Here is an 11,483-nt window from a genome sequence, read left to right on the forward strand (position 1 = left end):
CAAAATATTGAATGATACAGGAAGCATCAAGAGCTGATTTGGAAAGAATGCATCATGATAAATGGAGAAAAGACAGAAGTTGTCAAGGATTTCGTCTTGTTTGGATCATGATCATGGAGGCAGCAGTCAAGAGATCAAAAGATGCATTGCTTTGGGTAAATCTGCTGCACAAGACCTCCCTCTTTAAAGGGTTTAAGAGCAATGAGGTTACTTTGAGAAGTAAGGTGGCCTGGCCCAAGCCATGGTATTCTCCATGGTCTCTTAGGAATGTGAAAGCTGGCCCTTGAATAAGGAAGACAGAAGAAGACTCAGTGCATTCAAATTATGGTGCTGGAGAACAGTGTTGAACACAGTTCACTTTGTACGTTCCAAGTTGCAATTTTAACTGCTGCTTGCAGCGGCTGCATCTCATTTTGAGTGGTGCCCCATCAGCAAAGGAAGGTCCTGACAGGCTCTACTCCGCCCGTGTGTCATTGTGTCAGCTACACTTCGAGAAGGCATCTTTCTCAGTCATCTGTTGAGTGCCTTCAGACCAGAGGGGACCACCCTCTCGCACTCTCTCTGACTGTGTCCTGCTTCTGCTCATCAAGTTTTCAGTTCCTGACCATGGTTCGAGAAGGTGTCAGTGGTGAATTCCTCAGAAGTGGACAGCCTATTCTTTCTTCGTCGTCTGTTCTTCGTTTGGAAGCTCTGCGGAAACCTGTTCAGTTCGGGTGAACCTGCTGGCATTTGAAATACCAGTGACCTAGCTTCCAGCATCACAGCAACACACAACCAACAGACAAGGGGCGGGGCCAAACACTAGATGGGCCTATAACGTGAACAATAGTACCGGACAAGTCCACTGCCTTTAAAGCAACCAACAATAGATCGAAGGGCAACATCTTCCCAGGGAGAACGCTCGGAAGGCAGGAAAGAAGAAGGGATGGAAAGGGAAGACACAGGGAGGAAGCGTGAAGAGGATGGTTGCATTGTGGGGATTGCCAATCAATGTCACAAATCAAAATGTATCTGATTGCGGAGTGGAGAACCAATTTGCTCTGTAAACTTTTACTCAAATCACAATAAAAAATTAAAAAGAATTTCATCAGGTAAACCACTCACCTCCCCAAAGCTCACCCTTCCTTCGCCGGAGAGGTTTCTGCTCTGTTGAATCTTAGGATATGACACAAACCCACCCCTCCTCCCAACACCATCAAACTGTCCTGGAAAGAGAGAATAGTTTCCAATCCTTTGAAATTTTTAATGATAAATTCGCTTGTTAAATATGAGATATGTCTGTGGTTTCCTTCTTAAATCATACTGGTCTTTTCTTAAACCACTTCCTTTGTTTTTCAGCCTTCTTGGATCACACTGTTGATGCTAAAATCCACTTCCTTGCAAATCCATAAGCACTCATCTAGAAGAGCTCTTAGACCTCTTAGGAAGGCAGGGAAGGGGACTGGTGCTCTTGGTGCTTATGAAGAAAGACAAGTATCATTTTCTCAGTCTTTGGTAAAATATAATTAAAAGCATCTGTGGCTATTTATGTGTATTACAATTTTTAAGTAAACTCAAGATAAATCCCCTAGCGATCACCATCCTCAACCACTTTTAGACTCCACCATTTAGAAATTCGGGAACCCTCATGCTGTCACTTAAACATATGAAGACATTTTACTTTTCCTTCCCCACCCCACCCAGCCTTTCTTATTTCATTATTTCATGTTACAGTTTCCAATGCAAACGTCTGCTTCTTAAAATTTTTAGTCCATCCATCACCTTACAGAAGGGTCGTGGGGAGGAGATGAGCCAGTCAGGGTGCAGTATATGAAACTGGACCAGTCAGGGTGCACCAATGAAACATATCAGCCAGTCAGGGTGCACCAATGAAGCATACAACTTTCCTCTAGTTCTCTAGCACTTTCCCCCACCCCACTATCATGACCTCAGTTCTGCATGACAAATCTGGCTAAACCAGAGCATGTACACGGGTACAGATAAGAGCTGGAAACACAGGGAATCCAGGAAAGATAAACTCCTCAGGGCCAATATTGAGAATAACCATACCAGGAGTGGAAGAGGAAGGTGGGGGAAGACAGGGGAAACAGATCACAATGATCTACCTATAACAATTCCCCCCTCAAGGGGATGGACAACAGAAAAGGGGGTGAAGGGAGACATCAGTCAATGTAAGACATGACAAAATGATAATCATTTACAAATTATCAAGGGTTCATGAGGGTGGGAAGGTGCGGGAGGCAGCGGAAAAAAATGAGGAGCTGATACCAAGGGCTCAAGTAAAAAGAAAATGTTTTGAAAACGATGATGGCAACAATTATATAAATGTGCTTGACACAATGAACGGATGTATGGATTGTAATAAGAGTTTTATGAGCCCCCAATAAAATGATTAAAAAAAATTTTTAGTCCATCCATCCTTGACACTATCACATGATTATGTCCTTTAAGCTGTGCACTAAAGACATTCACAGATGCTTTATCAGCTAATGCCATGGTCCTTGGAAACTGATCTCTTGGGTTTGACACATTCTCCAGGATCACAGCATTTTTTAAAAATCAAATTGACCCAAACTTATATGACTGGCTTTGCCTAAGATTTAGACATTTTCATCTGAACATTGCTTTGGCTTTTGCAAGAAAGGAAATCCTTTTCATTCCACTGGCATTTAATTCCATAGCTCTCAGAGCATTCCTTCCTTCTAACTTGACATTGCTCTGACTAAGATGATATCAAGATTATTTTCTTCTAGGGAGCCCTACCATGTAACACTTAAAGATGCATTTTCCCCTTATAAAGTTTCCTTCTGAGATAGAATCCACTTAGCACTCCCAGCCAGAAGTGAACCCAGCAGCAGGAGCCTTGAGTATCATTTTGTTTAAGAAACTTTGCTTGATGTTTAACTTGATCATTTCGGCCATTTGTCTAAGACCCATCCACTTACCTTGCAAATCCACAGGAGCTCATCTGCAAGAGATCTTAGAGGTCCCCAGGTACAATGAAACCAAACTTAAGGGAAGTCAAATTACCTTCCATCAGTAATCCTAGTTTCTGTGATACTTCATATCCTTAGCTAAGAAATAACTAGATTTAAAATGTACTTCTTTGTTATAAAGCAAACCACAGTTTCAAAAGTGTTACCTTTCCTGACTTCCTCACTTGGCCAGTGTTGCTTAGCTCGCAGTATGTGCCTGACACTACCCTGGGTACTGACTTTATACAGAACAGTAAGGTACAGACAGGGTGATCCAGAGCCAAGAGGAGAGACCTACCCATATACTGTTAAATATTATGTGCAATTAAATATTATAGAAAAAGATGCACTACATTCACGACGGGAGGTAGAGGGAAGACCAACAAAGCACAAGATCAGAAACATTTCTCCTATTGGCAACTAGGAAAGGCTTCAGAAAAGAGGTGACATTTGAGATGGGCAATGACTCTGTGTGTGTCTGTGTGTTTGTGCATACACGCGCAGACAAATACATCGTGAGAAAGCTCTTAACAGTTTATGTCCCACTAATAAGAATTTAGTCCATTTTCACACCTGGCTATCAGCGATGCTTGACAGTCATTATTCTGGACAGTCATAAACCACCAAAGCATTTGAAGAAAATGATGGCGTACAGATACTGGGAATCAATGAGCGGTCTCTTGTAATTGACGCAAAGGAACCCATGTCGTAGTTAACTAAATCGCAGGGTGTTACAGAGGACAAGCTAGAGAAAGACATGAGACTAGGACTTCAGTGAAAAGAAACAAAGCAATCAGAAAACTTAGTGCAGATGTCAGATGATGAATGTAAACCGAAAGATAGCTACAGAATACCAGGCCAGAATCAAAGAAGCTGGGCCACTGAATTATCACCTGGTTGGGATACCACTACCACTGGATACTGCACAATGCCTCTATTGTTGGGATGACTTACAACTATTGTTGGGGGGAGTTACAAATTGAGTTTCACAGGAACTGCTTGCTCCAGAGTCCAGTGTTATAACGGCAGAGTTTCATCGGGTCTGTGGGGGATGGTAGTAGTTTGTGTTGGGTGCTGTCCAATTGGTTCTGACTCATAGGGACGCTGTATACAACTGAATGTAACGCTGCCTGGTCCCACGTCATCCTCACAATTGTTCTTATGTTTGAGCTCCCAGTTGCAGACACCGTGTCAATTCATTTTGTCAAGGGCCTTCCGCTCCTTCACTGCTCCTCTACTTTACCAAGCGTGATGCCTTTCCCCCAGACTGGTCTCTCCTGATAACACGTCCACAGTATGTGAGAGGCACTCTAGCCACCCTTGCCTCCAAAGAGAATTCTGGCGGTACATCTTTCGAGTCAGATGTGTTTGTTCTTTGGGAAGCCCATGGTACTCTCTATTTCTTTCCCCACACCATAATTCATATGCATCCGCTCTTCTTTGGTCTTCTGTGTACACTTCAGTTCTCAGAGAAGCGTCTATGTTTCTCAACACCTCAGAGAGGTTTGGTGCAGCAAGCAGATTGACCCAAAGTAATGTGCCATTTGATCCCTTGACGGCTGCTTCCCTGGGCATTGATTGTGGAGCCAAGCAAGACAAAATCCTTCATAGCTTCTATCTTTTCTTACTTCTCATGATATCACCTATCGGTCCACTTGTGTGTATTTTTATCTCCTTTATGTTGACTTGGCATCCATACTGAAGGCTGTAATGTATGATCTTCGTCAGCAAGTGCATCCACGTCTCACTTTCACCAAACCAGGTGGTGTCATCTGCATATCGCTGGTTGTCAATAAACCTTTCTCCAATCCTAATGCTTCATTCTTCTTCATAGAATCCAGCTTCTGTGATTATTTGCTCAGCATACAGATTGAATAAGTATGGTCAGAAAATACAAGCTTGATGCACACCTTTCCTGACTTTAAACCGTGCAGTATGCCTTTGCTCTGTTCACATCATCATCTCCATCCCTGTTCAGATTCCACTCAGCACTATGAAGTGTTCTGGCATTCCTGTTCTTCTCAGCGCTATCCATAGTTTGCTCTGATCCACACAGCCCATGCCTTGGCACCGTCCGTAAAACATGTCAACATCCTTCTGACATCCTCTGCTTTCAGCCAAGATCCGTCTGACATCAGCAACGATATCCCTGGTTCCAGTGATATCCCAGGCTCTTCTGAATGTGGCCGGAGCCACTGGCAGCTCTTTGTCAATATTCTGCTGCAACCATTGTTGGATGATCTTCAGCAAAATTTTACTTGCATGTGATGTCAATGATATTGTTCTATAATTTGAGCAGTCTGTTAGGTCACTTTTGTTTGAAAATGAGCACAAGTATGGACTGCTTCCAGTCAGTTGGCCAAATAGCTGTTTTCTAAGTTTGCTGGCACAGGTGAGCGAGTGCTTCCAGTGCTCCATCAGCTCGCTGACACATTTCAGTTTGAAGCCCATCGATTCCTGGAGCCTTGGTTTGGGCCAATGCTTTCAGCGGAGCTGGGACTTCTTCCTTCAGTACCATTAGCTCTTACTCATGCTCCTTCGTGAAATGGGTGGATGTTGACCAGTTCTTACTGATACAGTGACTCTGTATATTCTTTCCACCTTCTTTGTAAATATTCAATATTTTGCCCAAGAAATCTTTCAATATTACACCTCAAGGCTTAAATTTTTTTCTTGAGTTCTTTCGGTTTCAGATATGCTGAGCATGTTCTTCCTTTGTGGTTTTCAAACTCGAGGTCTTTGAACATTTCATGATCATATTTGGCTTTGTCTTCTTGACCTACCCTTTGAAATGTTCTGTTTCGCCCTTGACCTTCACATTTTCTTCTATTTGCCTTCGCTACACTCCAAGTAAGAGCAAGTTAAAGTCTCTCTGACATCCACTTGGATCTTTTTCTTTGTTCTTTTTTTTTCTTCTTTCTTGTACATTTAAAAAATAATTTTATTGGGGAAACTTACAGCTCTTATCACATCCATTGTGTCAAGCACATTTGTACATCTGTTGCCATCACATCATTTTCAAAACATTTTCTTTCTACATGAGCCCTTGGTATCAGCTCGGTTTTCCCCCCTCCATTTCCCACCCTCCCTCCCTCATCAACCCTTGAAAAATTATAAATTATTATTATTTTGTCATGTCTTACATCAACTACTGTCTCCCTTCACCCACTTTTCTGTTGTTCCTCCCCCTGAGGGGGGTTATATGTCGACCATTGTAATCAATTCCCCCTTTCTCCCACCAAATTCCCCCTAACCTTCTGGTATCACTGCTCTCATTTGTCCTGAGGGGTTTATCTGCCCTGGATTCCCTGTGTTGTGTACCAGTGTACATAGTCTGGCCTAGCTAGATTTGTGAAGTAGAAATGGGGTCAAGAACTAGAGGAAAGTTGCATGTTTCATTGGTGTTATATACTGCACCCTGACTGGCTTGTCTCTTTTCTGTGACCCTACTGTGAGGGATGTCCAATTGTCTACAGATGGGCTTTGGGTCTACACTCCACCCTCCCCCTCATTCACACTGATATGATTTTTTGTTCTGGGTCTTTGCTGCCTGATACCTGATCCTATTGACATCTCATGATCACACAAGCTGGTGTGCTTATCCCATGTGGGCTTTGTTGTTTCTCAGGTAGATAGCTGCTTGTTTATCTTCGAGCCTTTAAGATCCCAGACACTATATCTTTTGATAGCCGGGCATCATCATCTTTCTTCACCACATTTGCTTATGCACCTGCTTTGTCTTCAGCAATCACGTCGGGAAGATGAGCATCACAGAATGCCAGGTTAATAGAACAAAGTGTTCTTGTATTGAAGGCCACCTTTCCTGTCTTTTTAATGTCTTCTTGCTTTTTTTCCATTTAATGTTCTTGATGTCATCTTACATCATCAGGTCTTCTGTCATTGGTGTTCAAATTGTCAAGCCTGTCCTTGAGATGTTCCCAAAATTCAGGTGGGATATATTCAATGTCATATTTTGGCTTTTGTGAACTTGTTCTAATTTTCTTCAGCTTCAACCTGAACTTACATAGGGACAATTTATAGTGTGTTCCACAGACGGCCTCTGGCCTCGCTGCAACTGCTGATGCTGAGCTTCTTCTCTCTCTGGGTGTTGACGTTTGTTACTGGGTGCCATTGAGTTGGTTCTAACCCATAGTTACCCTCTGAACAACAGAATAGAATTCTGCCTGCTCCTGAGCCACCCTCATTAGCGTTCCTATTTTAAGTCCATTGTTTCAGCCACTGTGTCGAGCCATCTTGTCAAGACCCTCACTCTTTTTCACTACCCCTTACTTGACCCAGCATGATGACATAGCCAAAGTATGTGAGATGCAGTCTTGCCACCCTGGCCTCTAAGGAGCATTCTGGTGGTACTTTTTCCTAAACAGGTTTGTTTGTTTGTTTGGAAGTCCATGGCACTTTCAACATTCCTTGCTAGCACTGTAATTCAAATGCATCGATTCTTCTTCAGTAGCAGGGGAAATAAATAGCGTCTCTTTGGATTCCATACCTCCAAGCAGTATTTAACACTGGTACAGCTCCTAGCTTCAGATACAAAAGTCCACAGTCAACTGCCATGGAGTCGATTCGGATTCACAAGGACTATACAGGACAAAGTAGAACAGTTCCTTAGGGTTTCTTAGACTGTCAATCATTATAGGAGCAGGCACCTCATCATATTCCTGAGGATCAGCTAATGAGTTTGAACTGCCAATTTTGAAATTAGTGCCCAATACATAACCCACATCACCACCAGGACTTCTTTAGATACAAAGCAGCCTCCAAAATGTCTTGCTCAATTCACAAGCTACAGAAGTTGCTGAATTTATTTGTTAATAGATGGGGAAGGTCTGTAGATGATGTTAGTGAGGTACAGAAGCCCTGATAGTACAGCAATTAAAGCAATTGGCTGTTAACAAAAAGGCTTGCTATTCACACCCACCAGCTGTTCTGTAGAAGAAATGTGTGTCAGTTTGCTTCTGCAAAGACTTATAACTGTGTAAACACTATGAAAGCAGTTGTAGTCTGTCCTACAAGGTCACTGTAACTTGGAATCAACTTGATCGCTGGGGGTCTGGTTTGGATTAGTGACTATAACAAGAATGGGATGTAGCAAATCACTTCATATGGCCCTTTATTATAACTCCCGCCACATGACAGGGAAGGACTCTGAAGATGAATTGCGCCTGACCCATCAAGGGCATTTGATACTACTAATATAAATAAAGTACACGACAAGCTGTGGGAGCAGGAGCATGCAAATGAAGTGTGCGCAACCTTCATAAGTGAATTGGTCGGTTTTGTCACGCTGCCAAGTGTACAATCAGCCATTCCAGAGGCTGAAGGAGCCACCTCATGATCACCAAGCTAGAAAAGACAGGAGAGGAATGTATCATCTGGATCTAGAATCCTGCACTGAGAAGTCCCCTGACCCAGGAGAGAGAGCTGAAATACCAGAGATGGGGAGAAGCAGGAGAGAAATGGTGGCAGCCGACCCAGAGAAACAGGCAGGCGACAAACATGAGAAGTTGATGTGGAATTCCTGGCCCATGGAATGAGCAAGCTGACTGCCTTTTGGCAGGAGTCTTGTTGTCAGAGTAGAGCACCTGTGGGGACTTGGTGGAGAAAGCCTCATTGACCCATGAAGCTGGATCAGAGCATCTTTAGGATGAGCCTCACTAGCAAATATGGTGCCTCTGGACATTTGTTGGTAGAATGAAAGAGTTTTATATCTCTTGCCCAAGCAGGGCAGAGGCCAGGCCAAGGGTCAAAGATCAGAGAGCGACCTTTCTGTAGCTATGGCAGAGATGAGCCTGTCTGAGTAAAGAATTGTTTCTTAAACATCCCTGAACAGGAATTGTAACCTATTACTTCCCTTAAAAACCTTGATAAGCCCCATAACTGTAAGTATAGTCTGTGAATTCTGTACGACCATTACAATGAACTATCAAACCCAGTAGATATAGGGAGGGATATGGGAGGGACACCTGGTGTCAAAATGAGTAGAAAGGTTGGGGTAAGGGGATATGTCTGATCCTTGCCCCATAGGAATGTTTCAGGCTGATGCTGAAGGCGATTCTCTCTCACCCTTGGGAAGTTAGTGCAGGTGAGGTGCCTCAACCATGCCATTTTTCACAGTTGGCGTCAGGAGTGGGATTCGTTTCAATGGTTCCAGAATCAATGAAGTGTGGGATTTTGTGGAGAAAAAAATGAAAGGGCAGGTGTAACAACACTCTTGATTCTTGGATGGTGATTTTGATTGCTTTATCTGTAATGATATAAAGGGGAGTATGAGTTGTTAGGCTGAAGCATCAGGTAGGAAAATGAAAGGGAGATGAGTGGCATCTCGAGTGACTTGGACAAAGTCAGTCCAGTCATGCAAGATCACTGACAGAAGAGTAGGATATCCTGGTTCTACCTAACCAAAGGTCAAGGCCATAAGCACATGAATAGGAAGATAGTCAAATTGTGAAGATGAAATGGCAATGTTTTCAAAGGGTTAAGTATTTATCTGAATGTATTATGAATGGTGAATGTTTCTCCTACCTAGAATCGTATAAGACTTAAATATGTGATAGCAATGAATACTGAGAATTATAGAATATAAAGAGCATGCAACTAATTCCACTGTCAACTAATACTTGGTTAGATATGCTAAAAGGGGGATTAGGATTTGCTCAGAAGAAACACAGGCTCCTGTTTTAAGCCAGCAGCCCTGTTAATAATGTATTTGGTGCTTTGGTCCAAAACTTGAGTCTCACCTAGGAAAGTTGCATTTTAAAAGACATGCTGACCTATTCAGGATTGCTGACAGAACAGGAGATTTATATCTGAAGGAAGGTCCGACAAGAGGAGTGGAGACTGTTTTAATTTATTCCTTTATATTTGGACCAAGCCATTTGCCTTTAGGTGTATTGAGACAGAAATTGGCAGGACCCATCAGAAGAACCTCCTTCTAAGACTGAAAGTTAAAGGGAACTGGTGAGTAGACAGCCTGGTATGCTCACTGTGGTGACTACTTGGATCTACTCAGTGAGTGGAAGTGGGGGAGGTGCATTGATGAAGAGATGGGCTGAGTTTGGACATGTTCCATGGACACCTTTGACTTAGCCCATAGGGGGTAAGGATGAGAGAAAGAGAGAGAGAGAGAGAGAGAAGGAGACTGACTGAAGTGCAGACAGGTATGTGGACTCCTGGGCCTTTGGCTGCCACCTACTAACCTAGTCCACCTGGGCTATAGATGAACTGACAAAACTGGATCAACTAAAGAGAAAGAAATTTGATACCATGAGCTGGTGTAAATTGCTGCATTTTGATGGTTTGCTCTATATTGGACTTTGCTTTGGATGCAGAAACTAAAGGTTCCAATCATAACAAAAGATTCTTCGGATCAAGGCACTTGCTTGTTGGGATGGCATATTTTACCAGGCTGACAAAAGAAACAAATTCAGAGACACTCATAAATGTGTGAGAGAGAACTTTATATCAAGAAGCAATTATATATCAAGCAAATATCCCAGCCCAGTCCACAAGTTCAATGCTACTCCATAAATTCAATACTAATCCATACATCCCTCTTCAGACTCATGCGGCCACACACAACGAGGTAGAATTCAGGAAGATCACAAGCCAGTGGGTGCAAACCCGTGTAGAGACAATGGCAGTGGACGCATTTCTGGCTGCCATCAGTGTGGCTCCAAGTGGCTCGTCCATAGGAAAGTGAAGCAGAGAGGGTGAGTGTGGCCCACCTCTAGGGAGAAAGAGAGAGAGGCTAGCCTCGAAGGGCCATTTACCTCAGTTGCCCTCCAATCAAACTGCAATCTGATTGATAGGCTAAACTTCACCCACATGTTCCTCTGGGAGCCATGTTGGCACCCCTTCACGCTTATATCTTCAAGTTGACACGAAATTATGTAACTACCACAGAGGGGCAAGTTAAACGTTGGCTGTCCAAAATGGAGGACGATAAAGGCATTGATTGGCTGGCTTACCCACACTCATGGATGTGGTTAGTCTCAAGATAAGGGGACAGGGAAAACTCCCCACTGACTAGTTTCCTCTTTTCCTGCTGAGTTTGGAGAAGAAAGAATGGGGGAATTATGGGATTCAGCTTTGAGTAATGGCTGTTAACAGAGTAGATTGTGATTGTGGAAGTTGTGAAAGAGTTAACCAAGGACTTTCTGATGGACTGGAAAGAGGCCAAACATAAAATTCCTTAAAGGTTTTTCCAAACTGGTATCTTGTAAGGCTCAGATAAAGGGTATAAATCTTTTCCCAGTTAAATTTGATTAGAGGCCAGAGAGGGTAAAGCCAAGATGACTTTTGAAGAATCTGACCAGATCAGATGCACACCTGCAGCAGACCTGAATGACTAATACCTGTATAATCTCACCCTGAAGATTCTCTGCCCTTCTGAAGAATCTATTGTTATGGCTACTTAGGACTGGTAAAATGATTGGAAGAAGAAAATTAACTCTTAGAATATGCAAGGGCTGGTGCCTAGAAGAACCA

This window comes from Tenrec ecaudatus, chromosome 11, assembly GCF_050624435.1.
Source record: "Tenrec ecaudatus isolate mTenEca1 chromosome 11, mTenEca1.hap1, whole genome shotgun sequence".
Classification (NCBI taxonomy): Eukaryota; Metazoa; Chordata; class Mammalia; order Afrosoricida; family Tenrecidae; genus Tenrec; species Tenrec ecaudatus.